This window comes from Nomia melanderi, unplaced genomic scaffold, assembly GCF_051020985.1.
Source record: "Nomia melanderi isolate GNS246 unplaced genomic scaffold, iyNomMela1 scaffold0488, whole genome shotgun sequence".
NCBI classification, from domain to species: domain Eukaryota; kingdom Metazoa; phylum Arthropoda; class Insecta; order Hymenoptera; family Halictidae; genus Nomia; species Nomia melanderi.
Genome location: NW_027475602.1, coordinates 1 through 17,500, shown reverse-complemented (window position 1 = coordinate 17,500; position 17,500 = coordinate 1).

The following is a 17,500-nucleotide window of genomic DNA, read 5'->3' as shown; positions in this document are numbered from 1 at the left end:
CGACCCGTGGTCATGCTGTGTAGAGAAAAATTCGCAACGGAACGCGGTACAGAACAGTCGAGGAATGGACCTCGAGGAGCTGAACGACTGCTTCTCGACCGAGATCGTAGAATAGCCGCTCGCCCGCCGCTGCGCCGACCGGTCCGCTCGAACCGACGTGCTCTCTTATAGTAACCAAACGGGCGGCCGCGACGACCGCGGCGCCGGCCGCTCAGCACGGGCGCTTATGGTGGTAAACTGCCGCGCGTACAGACCAACCGGCCGGGCTGCTGGTACTTAGCCGCTGAAACTATGGTCGATTCGAACATATATTAACATACGATTTTTATTCGATAAATCGTTATTGTACATATTAAACGTTAGTTTCCACCGAAAGAAAAATTTTTAGAATTTTTTTTTCCAAAAATTGCAAGAGTAAACTTTTTTAATATTCGATTTAAAAATTTTTAAATGCTTAATCCTTACATTAAACTACTGGAGAACTCAGAAATCATAATGAAAAAAATTACAAAAATTTATTTTTCTCAGAAACTCCGAAAAACAGAGTGGTCGAATCCGTGCAAGCCGGAATTTTTCTAAGTCCCCACGGGTCAAGAGTAAACTTTTTAATAAGCGTTTTAAAATTATTTCAATGTTTAATCCATGCGTAAACATGATGTTTATTAACGTTTTTAACATTAAAAAAAATTACAAAAATTTATTTTTCAAAAAAATGGAAAAAACCGATTCGTCGGAGCGAGGTGTCCAGCCCGTGCGGTAATTCCAGCAGGCGAATCGGACTTCCCGAAATTTTTCTAAGTCCCACGGTCGACACCAACTTTTTTAATAAGCGTTTTTATAAATTATTTCAATGTTTAATCCATGCGTAAACATGACGTTTATTAACGTTTTTAACGTTAAAAAAAATTACAAAAATTTATTTTCGGAAAAAATGGAAAAAACCGATTCGTCGGAGCGAGCTGTCCAGCCCGTGCGGTAATTCCAGCAGGCGAATCGGACTTCCCCGAAATTTTTCTAAGTCCCACGGTCGACACCAACTTTTTTAATAAGCGTTTTAAAATTATTTCAATGTTTAATCCATGCGTAAACATGACGTTTATTAACGTTTTTAACGTTAAAAAAAATTACAAAAATTTATTTTTCGGAAAAATGGAAAAAACCGATTCGTCGGAGCGAGGTGTCCAGCCCGTGCGGTAATTCCAGCAGGCGAATCGGACTTCCCCGAAATTTTTCTAAGTCCCACGGTCGACACCAACTTTTTTAATAAGCGTTTTAAAATTATTTCAATGTTTAATCCATGCGTAAACATGACGTTTATTAACGTTTTTAACATTAAAAACAAATTACAAAAATTTATTTTTCGGAAAAAATGGAAAAAACCGATTCGTCGGAGCGAGCTGTCCAGGCCGTGCGGTAATTCCAGCAGGCGAATCGGACTTCCCGAAATTTTTCTAAGTCCCACGGTCGACACCAACTTTTTTAATAAGCGTTTTAAAATTATTTCAATGTTTAATCCATGCGTAAACATGACGTTTATTAACGTTTTTAACGTTAAAAAAAATTACAAAAATTTATTTTTCGGAAAAAATGGAAAAAACCGATTCGTCGGAGCGAGCTGTCCAGCCCGTGCGGTAATTCCAGCAGGCGAATCGGACTTCCCGAAATTTTTCTAAGTCCCACGGTCGACACCAACTTTTTTAATAAGCGTTTTAAAATTATTTCAATGTTTAATCCATGCGTAAACATGACGTTTATTAACGTTTTTAACGTTAAAAAAAATTACAAAAATTTATTTTTCGGAAAAAATGGAAAAAACCGATTCGTCGGAGCGAGGTGTCCAGCCCGTGCGGTAATTCCAGCAGGCGAATCGGACTTCCCGAAATTTTTCTAAGTCCCACGGTCGACACCAACTTTTTTAATAAGCGTTTTAAAATTATTTCAATGTTTAATCCATGCGTAAACATGACGTTTATTAACGTTTTTAACATTAAAAAAAATTACAAAAATTTATTTTTCGGAAAAAATGGAAAAAACCGATTCGTCGGAGCGAGGTGTCCAGCCCGTGCGGTAATTCCAGCAGGCGAATCGGACTTCCCGAATTTTTCTAAGTCCCACGGTCGACACCAACTTTTTTAATAAGCGTTTTAAAATTATTTCAATGTTTAATCCATGCGTAAACATGACGTTTATTAACGTTTTTAACGTTAAAAAAAATTACAAAAATTTATTTTTCGGAAAAAATGGAAAAAACCGATTCGTCGGAGCGAGGTGTCCAGCCCGTGCGGTAATTCCAGCAGGCGATCCGGGGTACTCGAAATTTTTCTAAGTCCCGACGGTCAAGAGTAAACTTTTTCATCACATATTTCAAAATTTTTTTAATGTTTAATCCACGCATAAAAAACGCAGTTTATTAACGTTTTTAACGTTGAGAAAATTGACAAAAATTTTTTTTTCACTGAAAATGGAAAAAATGTATCGTCGATGCGGGCTATCCAGGCCGTGCGGTAATTCCAGCAGGCGATCCGGGGTACTCGAAATTTTTCTAAGTCCCGACGGTCAAGAGTAAACTTTTTCATCACATATTTCAAAATTTTTTTAATGTTTAATCCACGCATAAAAACGCAGTTTATTAACGTTTTTAACGTTGAGAAAATTGACAAAAATTTTTTTTTCACTGAAAATGGAAAAAAATGTATCGGTCGATGCGGGCTATCCAGGCCGTGCGGTAATTCCAGCAGGCGATCCGGGTACTCGAAATTTTTCTAAGTCCCGACGGTCAAGAGTAAACTTTTTCATCACATATTTCAAAATTTTTTTAATGTTTAATCCACGCATAAAAACGCAGTTTATTAACGTTTTTAACGTTGAGAAAATTGACAAAAATTTTTTTTTCACTGAAAATGGAAAAAATGTATCGGTCGATGCGGGCTGTCCAGGCCGTGCGGTAATTCCAGCAGGCGATCCGAGGTACTCGAAATTTTTCTAAGTCCGAACGGTCAAGAGTAAACTTTTTCATCACATATTTCAAAATTTTTTTAATGTTTAATCCACGCATAAAAACGCAGTTTATTAACGTTTTTAAACGTTGAGAAAATTGACAAAAATTTTTTTTTCACTGAAAATGGAAAAAATGTATCGGTCGATGCGAGCTGTCCAGGCCGTGCGGTAATTCCAGCAGGCGAATCGGACTTCCCGAAATTTTTCTAAGTCCCACGGTCAAGAGTAAACTTTTTTAATAAGCGTTTTAAAATTATTTCAATGTTTAATCCATGCGTAAACATGATGTTTATTAACGTTTTTAACATTAAAAAAAATTACAAAAATTTATTTTTCTAAAAAAATGGAAAAAACCGATTCGTCGGAGCGAGGTGTCCAGCCCGTGCGGTAATTCCAGCAGGCGAATCGGACTTCCCGAAATTTTTCTAAGTCCCACGGTCGACACCAACTTTTTTAATAAGCGTTTTAAAATTATTTCAATGTTTAATCCATGCGTAAACATGACGTTTATTAACGTTTTTAACGTTAAAAAAAATTACAAAAATTTATTTTTCGGAAAAAATGGAAAAAACCGATTCGTCGGAGCGAGCTGTCCAGCCCGTGCGGTAATTCCAGCAGGCGAATCGGACTTCCCGAAATTTTTCTAAGTCCCACGGTCGACACCAACTTTTTTAATAAGCGTTTTAAAATTATTTCAATGTTTAATCCATGCGTAAACATGACGTTTATTAACGTTTTTAACGTTAAAAAAAATTATCAAAAATTTTTATTTTTCGGAAAAAATGGAAAAAACCGATTCGTCGGAGCGAGGTGTCCAGCCCGTGCGGTAATTCCAGCAGGCGAATCGGACTTCCCGAAATTTTTCTAAGTCCCACGGTCGACTCCAACTTTTTTAATAAGCGTTTTAAAATTATTTCAATGTTTAATCCATGCGTAAACATGACGTTTATTAACGTTTTTAACATTAAAAAAAATTACAAAAATTTATTTTTCGGAAAAAATGGAAAAAACCGATTCGTCGGAGCGAGGTGTCCAGCCCGTGCGGTAATTCCAGCAGGCGAATCGGACTTCCCGAAATTTTTCTAAGTCCCACGGTCGACACCAACTTTTTTAATAAGCGTTTTAAAATTATTTCAATGTTTAATCCATGCGTAAACATGACGTTTATTAACGTTTTTAACATTAAAAAAAATTACAAAAATTTATTTTTCGGAAAAAATGGAAAAAAACCGATTCGTCGGAGCGAGGTGTCCAGCCCGTGCGGTAATTCCAGCAGGCGAATCGGACTTCCCGAAATTTTTCTAAGTCCCACGGTCGACACCAACTTTTTTAATAAGCGTTTTAAAATTATTTCAATGTTTAATCCATGCGTAAACATGACGTTTATTAACGTTTTTAACATTAAAAAAAATTACAAAAATTTATTTTTCGGAAAAAATGGAAAAAACCGATTCGTCGGAGCGAGGTGTCCAGCCCGTGCGGTAATTCCAGCAGGCGAATCGGACTTCCCGAAATTTTTCTAAGTCCCACGGTCGACACCAACTTTTTTAATAAGCGTTTTAAAATTATTTCAATGTTTAATCCATGCGTAAACATGACGTTTATTAACGTTTTTAACATTAAAAAAAATTACAAAAATTTATTTTTCGGAAAAAATGGAAAAAACCGATTCGTCGGAGCGAGGTGTCCAGCCCGTGCGGTAATTCCAGCAGGCGAATCGGACTTCCCGAAATTTTTCTAAGTCCCACGGTCGACACCAACTTTTTTAATAAGCGTTTTAAAATTATTTCAATGTTTAATCCATGCGTAAACATGACGTTTATTAACGTTTTTAACATTAAAAAAAATTACAAAAATTTATTTTTCGGAAAAAATGGAAAAAACCGATTCGTCGGAGCGAGGTGTCCAGCCCGTGCGGTAATTCCAGCAGGCGAATCGGACTTCCCGAAATTTTTCTAAGTCCCACGGTCGACACCAACTTTTTTAATAAGCGTTTTAAAATTATTTCAATGTTTAATCCATGCGTAAACATGAAGTTTATTAACGTTTTTAACATTAAAAAAAATTACAAAAATTTATTTTTCGGAAAAAATGGAAAAAACCGATTCGTCGGAGCGAGGTGTCCAGCCCGTGCGGTAATTCCAGCAGGCGAATCGGACTTCCCGAAATTTTTCTAAGTCCCACGGTCGACACCAACTTTTTTAATAAGCGTTTTAAAATTATTTCAATGTTTAATCCATGCGTAAACATGACGTTTATTAACGTTTTTAACATTAAAAAAAATTACAAAAATTTATTTTTCGGAAAAAATGGAAAAAACCGATTCGTCGGAGCGAGGTGTCCAGCCCGTGCGGTAATTCCAGCAGGCGAATCGGACTTCCCGAAATTTTTCTAAGTCCCACGGTCGACACCAACTTTTTTAATAAGCGTTTTAAAATTATTTCAATGTTTAATCCATGCGTAAACATGACGTTTATTAACGTTTTTAACATTAAAAAAAATTACAAAAATTTATTTTTCGGAAAAAATGGAAAAAACCGATTCGTCGGAGCGAGGTGTCCAGCCCGTGCGGTAATTCCAGCAGGCGAATCGGACTTCCCGAAATTTTTCTAAGTCCCACGGTCGACACCAACTTTTTTAATAAGCGTTTTAAAATTATTTCAATGTTTAATCCATGCGTAAACATGACGTTTATTAACGTTTTTAACATTAAAAAAAATTACAAAAATTTATTTTTCGGAAAAAAATGGAAAAAACCGATTCGTCGGAGCGAGGTGTCCAGCCCGTGCGGTAATTCCAGCAGGCGAATCGGACTTCCCGAAATTTTTCTAAGTCCCACGGTCGACACCAACTTTTTTAATAAGCGTTTAAAATTATTTCAATGTTTAATCCATGCGTAAACATGACGTTTATTAACGTTTTTAACATTAAAAAAAATTACAAAAATTTATTTTTCGGAAAAAATGGAAAAAACCGATTCGTCGGAGCGAGGTGTCCAGCCCGTGCGGTAATTCCAGCAGGCGAATCGGACTTCCCGAAATTTTTCTAAGTCCCACGGTCGACACCAACTTTTTTAATAAGCGTTTTAAAATTATTTCAATGTTTAATCCATGCGTAAACATGACGTTTATTAACGTTTTTAACATTAAAAAAAATTACAAAAATTTATTTTTCGGAAAAAATGGAAAAAACCGATTCGTCGGAGCGAGGTGTCCAGCCCGTGCGGTAATTCCAGCAGGCGAATCGGACTTCCCGAAATTTTTCTAAGTCCCACGGTCGACACCAACTTTTTTAATAAGCGTTTTAAAATTATTTCAATGTTTAATCCATGCGTAAACATGACGTTTATTAACGTTTTTAACATTAAAAAAAATTACAAAAATTTATTTTTCGGAAAAAATGGAAAAAACCGATTCGTCGGAGCGAGGTGTCCAGCCCGTGCGGTAATTCCAGCAGGCGAATCGGACTTCCCGAAATTTTTCTAAGTCCCACGGTCGACACCAACTTTTTTAATAAGCGTTTTAAAATTATTTCAATGTTTAATCCATGCGTAAACATGAAGTTTATTAACGTTTTTAACATTAAAAAAAATTACAAAAATTTATTTTTCGGAAAAAATGGAAAAAACCGATTCGTCGGAGCGAGGTGTCCAGCCCGTGCGGTAATTCCAGCAGGCGAATCGGACTTCCCGAAATTTTTCTAAGTCCCACGGTCGACACCAACTTTTTTAATAAGCGTTTTAAAATTATTTCAATGTTTAATCCATGCGTAAACATGACGTTTATTAACGTTTTTAACATTAAAAAAAATTACAAAAATTTATTTTTCGGAAAAAATGGAAAAAACCGATTCGTCGGAGCGAGGTGTCCAGCCCGTGCGGTAATTCCAGCAGGCGAATCGGACTTCCCGAAATTTTTCTAAGTCCCACGGTCGACACCAACTTTTTTAATAAGCGTTTTAAAATTATTTCAATGTTTAATCCATGCGTAAACATGACGTTTATTAACGTTTTTAACATTAAAAAAAATTACAAAAATTTATTTTTCGGAAAAAATGGAAAAAACCGATTCGTCGGAGCGAGGTGTCCTGCCCGTGCGGTAATTCCAGCAGGCGAATCGGACTTCCCGAAATTTTTCTAAGTCCCACGGTCGACACCAACTTTTTTAATAAGCGTTTTAAAATTATTTCAATGTTTAATCCATGCGTAAACATGAAGTTTATTAACGTTTTTAACATTAAAAAAAATTACAAAAATTTATTTTTCGGAAAAAATGGAAAAAACCGATTCGTCGGAGCGAGGTGTCCAGCCCGTGCGGTAATTCCAGCAGGCGAATCGGACTTCCCGAAATTTTTCTAAGTCCCACGGTCGACACCAACTTTTTAATAAGCGTTTTAAAATTATTTCAATGTTTAATCCATGCGTAAACATGACGTTTATTAACGTTTTTAACATTAAAAAAAATTACAAAAATTTATTTTTCGGAAAAAATGGAAAAAACCGATTCGTCGGAGCGAGGTGTCCTGCCCGTGCGGTAATTCCAGCAGGCGAATCGGACTTCCCGAAATTTTTCTAAGTCCCACGGTCGACACCAACTTTTTTAATAAGCGTTTTAAAATTATTTCAATGTTTAATCCATGCGTAAACATGAAGTTTATTAACGTTTTTAACATTAAAAAAAATTACAAAAATTTATTTTTCGGAAAAAATGGAAAAAACCGATTCGTCGGAGCGAGGTGTCCAGCCCGTGCGGTAATTCCAGCAGGCGAATCGGACTTCCCGAAATTTTTCTAAGTCCCACGGTCGACACCAACTTTTTTAATAAGCGTTTTAAAATTATTTCAATGTTTAATCCATGCGTAAACATGACGTTTATTAACGTTTTTAACATTAAAAAAAATTACAAAAATTTATTTTTCGGAAAAAATGGAAAAAACCGATTCGTCGGAGCGAGGTGTCCTGCCCGTGCGGTAATTCCAGCAGGCGAATCGGACTTCCCGAAATTTTTCTAAGTCCCACGGTCGACACCAACTTTTTTAATAAGCGTTTTAAAATTATTTCAATGTTTAATCCATGCGTAAACATGAAGTTTATTAACGTTTTTAACATTAAAAAAAATTACAAAAATTTATTTTTCGGAAAAAATGGAAAAAACCGATTCGTCGGAGCGAGGTGTCCAGCCCGTGCGGTAATTCCAGCAGGCGAATCGGACTTCCCGAAATTTTTCTAAGTCCCACGGTCGACACCAACTTTTTTAATAAGCGTTTTAAAATTATTTCAATGTTTAATCCATGCGTAAACATGACGTTTATTAACGTTTTTAACATTAAAAAAAATTACAAAAATTTATTTTTCGGAAAAAATGGAAAAAACCGATTCGTCGGAGCGAGGTGTCCTGCCCGTGCGGTAATTCCAGCAGGCGAATCGGACTTCCCGAAATTTTTCTAAGTCCCACGGTCGACACCAACTTTTTTAATAAGCGTTTTAAAATTATTTCAATGTTTAATCCATGCGTAAACATGACGTTTATTAACGTTTTTAACATTAAAAAAAATTACAAAAATTTATTTTTCGGAAAAAATGGAAAAAACCGATTCGTCGGAGCGAGGTGTCCAGCCCGTGCGGTAATTCCAGCAGGCGAATCGGACTTCCCGAAATTTTTCTAAGTCCCACGGTCGACACCAACTTTTTTAATAAGCGTTTTAAAATTATTTCAATGTTTAATCCATGCGTAAACATGAAGTTTATTAACGTTTTTAACATTAAAAAAAATTACAAAAATTTATTTTTCGGAAAAAATGGAAAAAACCGATTCGTCGGAGCGAGGTGTCCAGCCCGTGCGGTAATTCCAGCAGGCGAATCGGACTTCCCGAAATTTTTCTAAGTCCCACGGTCGACACCAACTTTTTTAATAAGCGTTTTAAAATTATTTCAATGTTTAATCCATGCGTAAACATGACGTTTATTAACGTTTTTAACATTAAAAAAAATTACAAAAATTTATTTTTCGGAAAAAATGGAAAAAACCGATTCGTCGGAGCGAGGTGTCCAGCCCGTGCGGTAATTCCAGCAGGCGAATCGGACTTCCCGAAATTTTTCTAAGTCCCACGGTCGACACCAACTTTTTTAATAAGCGTTTTAAAATTATTTCAATGTTTAATCCATGCGTAAACATGAAGTTTATTAACGTTTTTAACATTAAAAAAAATTACAAAAATTTATTTTTCGGAAAAAATGGAAAAAACCGATTCGTCGGAGCGAGGTGTCCAGCCCGTGCGGTAATTCCAGCAGGCGAATCGGACTTCCCGAAATTTTTCTAAGTCCCACGGTCGACACCAACTTTTTTAATAAGCGTTTTAAAATTATTTCAATGTTTAATCCATGCGTAAACATGAAGTTTATTAACGTTTTTAACATTAAAAAAAATTACAAAAATTTATTTTTCGGAAAAAATGGAAAAAACCGATTCGTCGGAGCGAGGTGTCCAGCCCGTGCGGTAATTCCAGCAGGCGAATCGGACTTCCCGAAATTTTTCTAAGTCCCACGGTCGACACCAACTTTTTTAATAAGCGTTTTAAAATTATTTCAATGTTTAATCCATGCGTAAACATGACGTTTATTAACGTTTTTAACATTAAAAAAAATTACAAAAATTTATTTTTCGGAAAAAATGGAAAAAAACCGATTCGTCGGAGCGAGGTGTCCAGCCCGTGCGGTAATTCCAGCAGGCGAATCGGACTTCCCGAAATTTTTCTAAGTCCCACGGTCGACACCAACTTTTTTAATAAGCGTTTTAAAATTATTTCAATGTTTAATCCATGCGTAAACATGAAGTTTATTAACGTTTTTAACATTAAAAAAAATTACAAAAATTTATTTTTCGGAAAAAATGGAAAAAACCGATTCGTCGGAGCGAGGTGTCCAGCCCGTGCGGTAATTCCAGCAGGCGAATCGGACTTCCCGAAATTTTTCTAAGTCCCACGGTCGACACCAACTTTTTTAATAAGCGTTTTAAAATTATTTCAATGTTTAATCCATGCGTAAACATGACGTTTATTAACGTTTTTAACATTAAAAAAAATTACAAAAATTTATTTTTCGGAAAAAATGGAAAAAACCGATTCGTCGGAGCGAGGTGTCCAGCCCGTGCGGTAATTCCAGCAGGCGAATCGGACTTCCCGAAATTTTTCTAAGTCCCACGGTCGACACCAACTTTTTTAATAAGCGTTTTAAAATTATTTCAATGTTTAATCCATGCGTAAACATGACGTTTATTAACGTTTTTAACATTAAAAAAAATTACAAAAATTTATTTTTCGGAAAAAATGGAAAAAACCGATTCGTCGGAGCGAGGTGTCCAGCCCGTGCGGTAATTCCAGCAGGCGAATCGGACTTCCCGAAATTTTTCTAAGTCCCACGGTCGACACCAACTTTTTTAATAAGCGTTTTAAAATTATTTCAATGTTTAATCCATGCGTAAACATGAAGTTTATTAACGTTTTTAACATTAAAAAAAATTACAAAAATTTATTTTTCGGAAAAAATGGAAAAAACCGATTCGTCGGAGCGAGGTGTCCAGCCCGTGCGGTAATTCCAGCAGGCGAATCGGACTTCCCGAAATTTTTCTAAGTCCCACGGTCGACACCAACTTTTTTAATAAGCGTTTTAAAATTATTTCAATGTTTAATCCATGCGTAAACATGACGTTTATTAACGTTTTTAACATTAAAAAAAATTACAAAAATTTATTTTTCGGAAAAAATGGAAAAAACCGATTCGTCGGAGCGAGGTGTCCAGCCCGTGCGGTAATTCCAGCAGGCGAATCGGACTTCCCGAAATTTTTCTAAGTCCCACGGTCGACACCAACTTTTTTAATAAGCGTTTTAAAATTATTTCAATGTTTAATCCATGCGTAAACATGACGTTTATTAACGTTTTTAACATTAAAAAAAATTACAAAAATTTATTTTTCGGAAAAAATGGAAAAAACCGATTCGTCGGAGCGAGGTGTCCTGCCCGTGCGGTAATTCCAGCAGGCGAATCGGACTTCCCGAAATTTTTCTAAGTCCCACGGTCGACACCAACTTTTTTAATAAGCGTTTTAAAATTATTTCAATGTTTAATCCATGCGTAAACATGACGTTTATTAACGTTTTTAACATTAAAAAAAATTACAAAAATTTATTTTTCGGAAAAAATGGAAAAAACCGATTCGTCGGAGCGAGGTGTCCAGCCCGTGCGGTAATTCCAGCAGGCGAATCGGACTTCCCGAAATTTTTCTAAGTCCCACGGTCGACACCAACTTTTTTAATAAGCGTTTTAAAATTATTTCAATGTTTAATCCATGCGTAAACATGAAGTTTATTAACGTTTTTAACATTAAAAAAAATTACAAAAATTTATTTTTCGGAAAAAATGGAAAAAACCGATTCGTCGGAGCGAGGTGTCCAGCCCGTGCGGTAATTCCAGCAGGCGAATCGGACTTCCCGAAATTTTTCTAAGTCCCACGGTCGACACCAACTTTTTTAATAAGCGTTTTAAAATTATTTCAATGTTTAATCCATGCGTAAACATGACGTTTATTAACGTTTTTAACATTAAAAAAAATTACAAAAATTTATTTTTCGGAAAAAATGGAAAAAACCGATTCGTCGGAGCGAGGTGTCCAGCCCGTGCGGTAATTCCAGCAGGCGAATCGGACTTCCCGAAATTTTTCTAAGTCCCACGGTCGACACCAACTTTTTTAATAAGCGTTTTAAAATTATTTCAATGTTTAATCCATGCGTAAACATGACGTTTATTAACGTTTTTAACATTAAAAAAAATTACAAAAATTTATTTTTCGGAAAAAATGGAAAAAACCGATTCGTCGGAGCGAGGTGTCCAGCCCGTGCGGTAATTCCAGCAGGCGAATCGGACTTCCCGAAATTTTTCTAAGTCCCACGGTCGACACCAACTTTTTTAATAAGCGTTTTAAAATTATTTCAATGTTTAATCCATGCGTAAACATGAAGTTTATTAACGTTTTTAACATTAAAAAAAATTACAAAAATTTATTTTTCGGAAAAAATGGAAAAAACCGATTCGTCGGAGCGAGGTGTCCAGCCCGTGCGGTAATTCCAGCAGGCGAATCGGACTTCCCGAAATTTTTCTAAGTCCCACGGTCGACACCAACTTTTTTAATAAGCGTTTTAAAATTATTTCAATGTTTAATCCATGCGTAAACATGACGTTTATTAACGTTTTTAACATTAAAAAAAATTACAAAAATTTATTTTTCGGAAAAATGGAAAAAACCGATTCGTCGGAGCGAGGTGTCCAGCCCGTGCGGTAATTCCAGCAGGCGAATCGGACTTCCCGAAATTTTTCTAAGTCCCACGGTCGACACCAACTTTTTTAATAAGCGTTTTAAAATTATTTCAATGTTTAATCCATGCGTAAACATGACGTTTATTAACGTTTTTAACATTAAAAAAAATTACAAAAATTTATTTTTCGGAAAAAATGGAAAAAACCGATTCGTCGGAGCGAGGTGTCCTGCCCGTGCGGTAATTCCAGCAGGCGAATCGGACTTCCCGAAATTTTTCTAAGTCCCACGGTCGACACCAACTTTTTTAATAAGCGTTTTAAAATTATTTCAATGTTTAATCCATGCGTAAACATGACGTTTATTAACGTTTTTAACATTAAAAAAAATTACAAAAATTTATTTTTCGGAAAAAATGGAAAAAACCGATTCGTCGGAGCGAGGTGTCCAGCCCGTGCGGTAATTCCAGCAGGCGAATCGGACTTCCCGAAATTTTTCTAAGTCCCACGGTCGACACCAACTTTTTTAATAAGCGTTTTAAAATTATTTCAATGTTTAATCCATGCGTAAACATGAAGTTTATTAACGTTTTTAACATTAAAAAAAATTACAAAAATTTATTTTTCGGAAAAAATGGAAAAAACCGATTCGTCGGAGCGAGGTGTCCATCCCGTGCGGTAATTCCAGCAGGCGAATCGGACTTCCCGAAATTTTTCTAAGTCCCACGGTCGACACCAACTTTTTTAATAAGCGTTTTAAAATTATTTCAATGTTTAATCCATGCGTAAACATGACGTTTATTAACGTTTTTAACATTAAAAAAAATTACAAAAATTTATTTTTCGGAAAAAATGGAAAAAACCGATTCGTCGGAGCGAGGTGTCCAGCCCGTGCGGTAATTCCAGCAGGCGAATCGGACTTCCCGAAATTTTTCTAAGTCCCACGGTCGACACCAACTTTTTTAATAAGCGTTTTAAAATTATTTCAATGTTTAATCCATGCGTAAACATGACGTTTATTAACGTTTTTAACATTAAAAAAAATTACAAAAATTTATTTTTCGGAAAAAATGGAAAAAACCGATTCGTCGGAGCGAGGTGTCCTGCCCGTGCGGTAATTCCAGCAGGCGAATCGGACTTCCCGAAATTTTTCTAAGTCCCACGGTCGACACCAACTTTTTTAATAAGCGTTTTAAAATTATTTCAATGTTTAATCCATGCGTAAACATGAAGTTTATTAACGTTTTTAACATTAAAAAAAATTACAAAAATTTATTTTTCGGAAAAAATGGAAAAAACCGATTCGTCGGAGCGAGGTGTCCAGCCCGTGCGGTAATTCCAGCAGGCGAATCGGACTTCCCGAAATTTTTCTAAGTCCCACGGTCGACACCAACTTTTTTAATAAGCGTTTTAAAATTATTTCAATGTTTAATCCATGCGTAAACATGACGTTTATTAACGTTTTTAACATTAAAAAAAATTACAAAAATTTATTTTTCGGAAAAAATGGAAAAAACCGATTCGTCGGAGCGAGGTGTCCTGCCCGTGCGGTAATTCCAGCAGGCGAATCGGACTTCCCGAAATTTTTCTAAGTCCCACGGTCGACACCAACTTTTTTAATAAGCGTTTTAAAATTATTTCAATGTTTAATCCATGCGTAAACATGAAGTTTATTAACGTTTTTAACATTAAAAAAAATTACAAAAATTTATTTTTCGGAAAAAATGGAAAAAACCGATTCGTCGGAGCGAGGTGTCCAGCCCGTGCGGTAATTCCAGCAGGCGAATCGGACTTCCCGAAATTTTTCTAAGTCCCACGGTCGACACCAACTTTTTTAATAAGCGTTTTAAAATTATTTCAATGTTTAATCCATGCGTAAACATGACGTTTATTAACGTTTTTAACATTAAAAAAAATTACAAAAATTTATTTTTCGGAAAAAATGGAAAAAACCGATTCGTCGGAGCGAGGTGTCCTGCCCGTGCGGTAATTCCAGCAGGCGAATCGGACTTCCCGAAATTTTTCTAAGTCCCACGGTCGACACCAACTTTTTTAATAAGCGTTTTAAAATTATTTCAATGTTTAATCCATGCGTAAACATGAAGTTTATTAACGTTTTTAACATTAAAAAAAATTACAAAAATTTATTTTTCGGAAAAAATGGAAAAAACCGATTCGTCGGAGCGAGGTGTCCAGCCCGTGCGGTAATTCCAGCAGGCGAATCGGACTTCCCGAAATTTTTCTAAGTCCCACGGTCGACACCAACTTTTTTAATAAGCGTTTTAAAATTATTTCAATGTTTAATCCATGCGTAAACATGACGTTTATTAACGTTTTTAACATTAAAAAAAATTACAAAAATTTATTTTTCGGAAAAAATGGAAAAAACCGATTCGTCGGAGCGAGGTGTCCTGCCCGTGCGGTAATTCCAGCAGGCGAATCGGACTTCCGAAATTTTTCTAAGTCCCACGGTCGACACCAACTTTTTTAATAAGCGTTTTAAAATTATTTCAATGTTTAATCCATGCGTAAACATGAAGTTTATTAACGTTTTTGACATTAAAAAAAATTACAAAAATTTATTTTTCGGAAAAAATGGAAAAAACCGATTCGTCGGAGCGAGCTGTCCAGGCCGTGCGGTAATGCCAGCAGGCGATCCGGGGTACTCGAAATTTTTCTAAGTCCCGACGGTCAAGAGTAAACTTTTTCATCACATATTTCAAAATTTTTTAATGTTTAATCCACGCATAAAAACGCAGTTTATTAACGTTTTTAACGTTGAGAAAATTGACAAAAATTTTTTTTCACTGAAAATGGAAAAAATGTATCGGTCGATGCGGGCTGTCCAGGCCGTGCGGTAATTCCAGCAGGCGATCCGGGGTACTCGAAATTTTTCTAAGTCCCGACGGTCAAGAGTAAACTTTTTCATCACATATTTCAAAATTTTTTTAATGTTTAATCCACGCATAAAAACGCAGTTTATTAACGTTTTTAACGTTGAGAAAATTGACAAAAATTTTTTTTTCACTGAAAATGGAAAAAATGTATCGGTCGATGCGGGCTGTCCAGGCCGTGCGGTAATTCCAGCCTGCGATCCGAGGTACTCGAAATTTTTCTAAGTCCGAACGGTCAAGAGTAAACTTTTTCATCACATATTTCAAAATTTTTTCAATGTTTAATCCACGCATAAAAACGCAGTTTATTAACGTTTTTAACGTTGAGAAAATTGACAAAAATTTTTTTTTCACTGAAAATGGAAAAAATGTATCGGTCGATGCGGGCTGTCCAGGCCGTGCGGTAATTCCAGCCGGCGATCCGAGGTACTCGAAATTTTTCTAAGTCCGAACGGTCAAGAGTAAACTTTTTCATCACATATTTCAAAATTTTTTCAATGTTTAATCCACGCATAAAAACGCAGTTTATTAACGTTTTTAACGTTGAGAAGATTGACAAAAATTTTTTTTTCACTGAAAATGGAAAAAATGTATCGGTCGATGCGGGCTGTCCAGGCCGTGCGGTAATTCCAGCCGGCGATCCGAGGTACTCGAAATTTTTCTAAGTCCGAACGGTCAAGAATAAACTTTTTGATTACATGTTTTAAAAATTTTTCAATGCTTAATCCGTGCATAAGAGTGCAGTTTATTAACGTTTTTAAGGTTGAAAAAATTGACAAAAATTTTTTTTTCTCTGAAAATGAAAAAAATGTATCGGTCGAAGCGGGCTGTCCAGGCCGCGCGGTAATGCCAGCAGGTCGAACGCGGCGACCCGAAATTTTTCTAAGTCCCTGCGGTCAAGAATAAACTTTTTTATTATGCGTTTTAAAAATTTTTCGGCGCTTAATCCATGGATAAAAAGGCAGCCCGAACACGTTTTTAACGTTGAAAAAATTGACCAAAATTTTTTTTTCACAAAAACTGCGAAAAACAGATCGACCGAATCTACTTTTCTCCGTCTCGCGGTAAGTCGAACCGGCCAAACCGGCTGACTCGAAATTTTTCCAAGTCCCAACGGTCAGGAATAAAATTTTTCAAAATTCGGTTTAAAAATTTTCCAACGCTTAAGTCGTGTACGAATAACGATGAAAAAATGTACAAAATTTTTTTTTATCTCGTTATTTTTCAAAGTTCCAGCGGCGTATTGCTTTTCAACTGAGCGAAAAAAAACGGAGAAACGAACGAAAGAAGAGAAAAATTTTTTCCTCTCTGTCGTTCGTTCCTCCAAGTTTCGCTCGAGCGCGCCGATTTCAAAGTTCCAGCGGCGTATTGCTTTTCATCGGAGCGAAAAAAAAATGGAGAAACGAACGAAAGAGAAGAAAATTTTCTTCCTCTCTATCGTTCGTTCCTCCAAGTTTCGCTCGAGCGCGCCGATTTCAAAGTTCCAGCGGCGTATTGCTTTTCATCGGAGCGAAAAAAAAATGGAGAAACGAACGCGAAAGAGAAGAAAAGTTTTTCCTCTCTCTATCGCTCGTTTCTCCAAGTCCCAGCGGCATGTTGCCTGCGCGCGCCGATTTACAAGTTCCAGCGGCATGTTGCTTCGCCGCGCCGATTTCTAAGTTCCAGCGGCATGTTGCTTCGCCGCGCCGACTTTTCGCATTTTCGCGCCAAGTTCCAACTCCAAATCCGTCCACGCGCGCGCGCGCGTTCTTTTTTTTTTTTTTTTCTAAGTGCCAGCGGCGTGTTGCTTTCGCGCGGCGCGAAAAAAAAATTGGAAATAGAAGAAAAAAAGAAAAAAAATTTTTTTTTCTTTTTTCTTCTATTTCCAACAACACACGAGTTCTTCTCTCTTCTCTATAATACTCCTCTATATTTTATGCGCGCGTATAACACGCCGCTGCTAACCACCGCTACCGCTAACAAACTCCTCTATGTTTCCTTCCTCCGAAGACACCGCTACCTAAACTAGTATAACAAGGTAGCAGCCTCCGAAAGAGAGGAAGAGGAGCAGCCAGCAGCAGCAGCAGCAGCAGCGGCGTGCATACGCAACGCATAAGAGGAGCAAGAGAAGAGAGAGTCTTTGTGAACTCGTGTGCTTTCCTTTCTCTCTCTGTCTGTCTGTGGGGCCTCGTCTAACCGACAAGACGAATCCCCAAGCATAGGGCTGAGTCTCAACAGATCGCAGCGTGGTAACTGCTCTACCGAGTACAACACCCCGCCCGGTACCTAAGTCGTCTACAGACGATTCCGAGTCTCGACGTCGAAC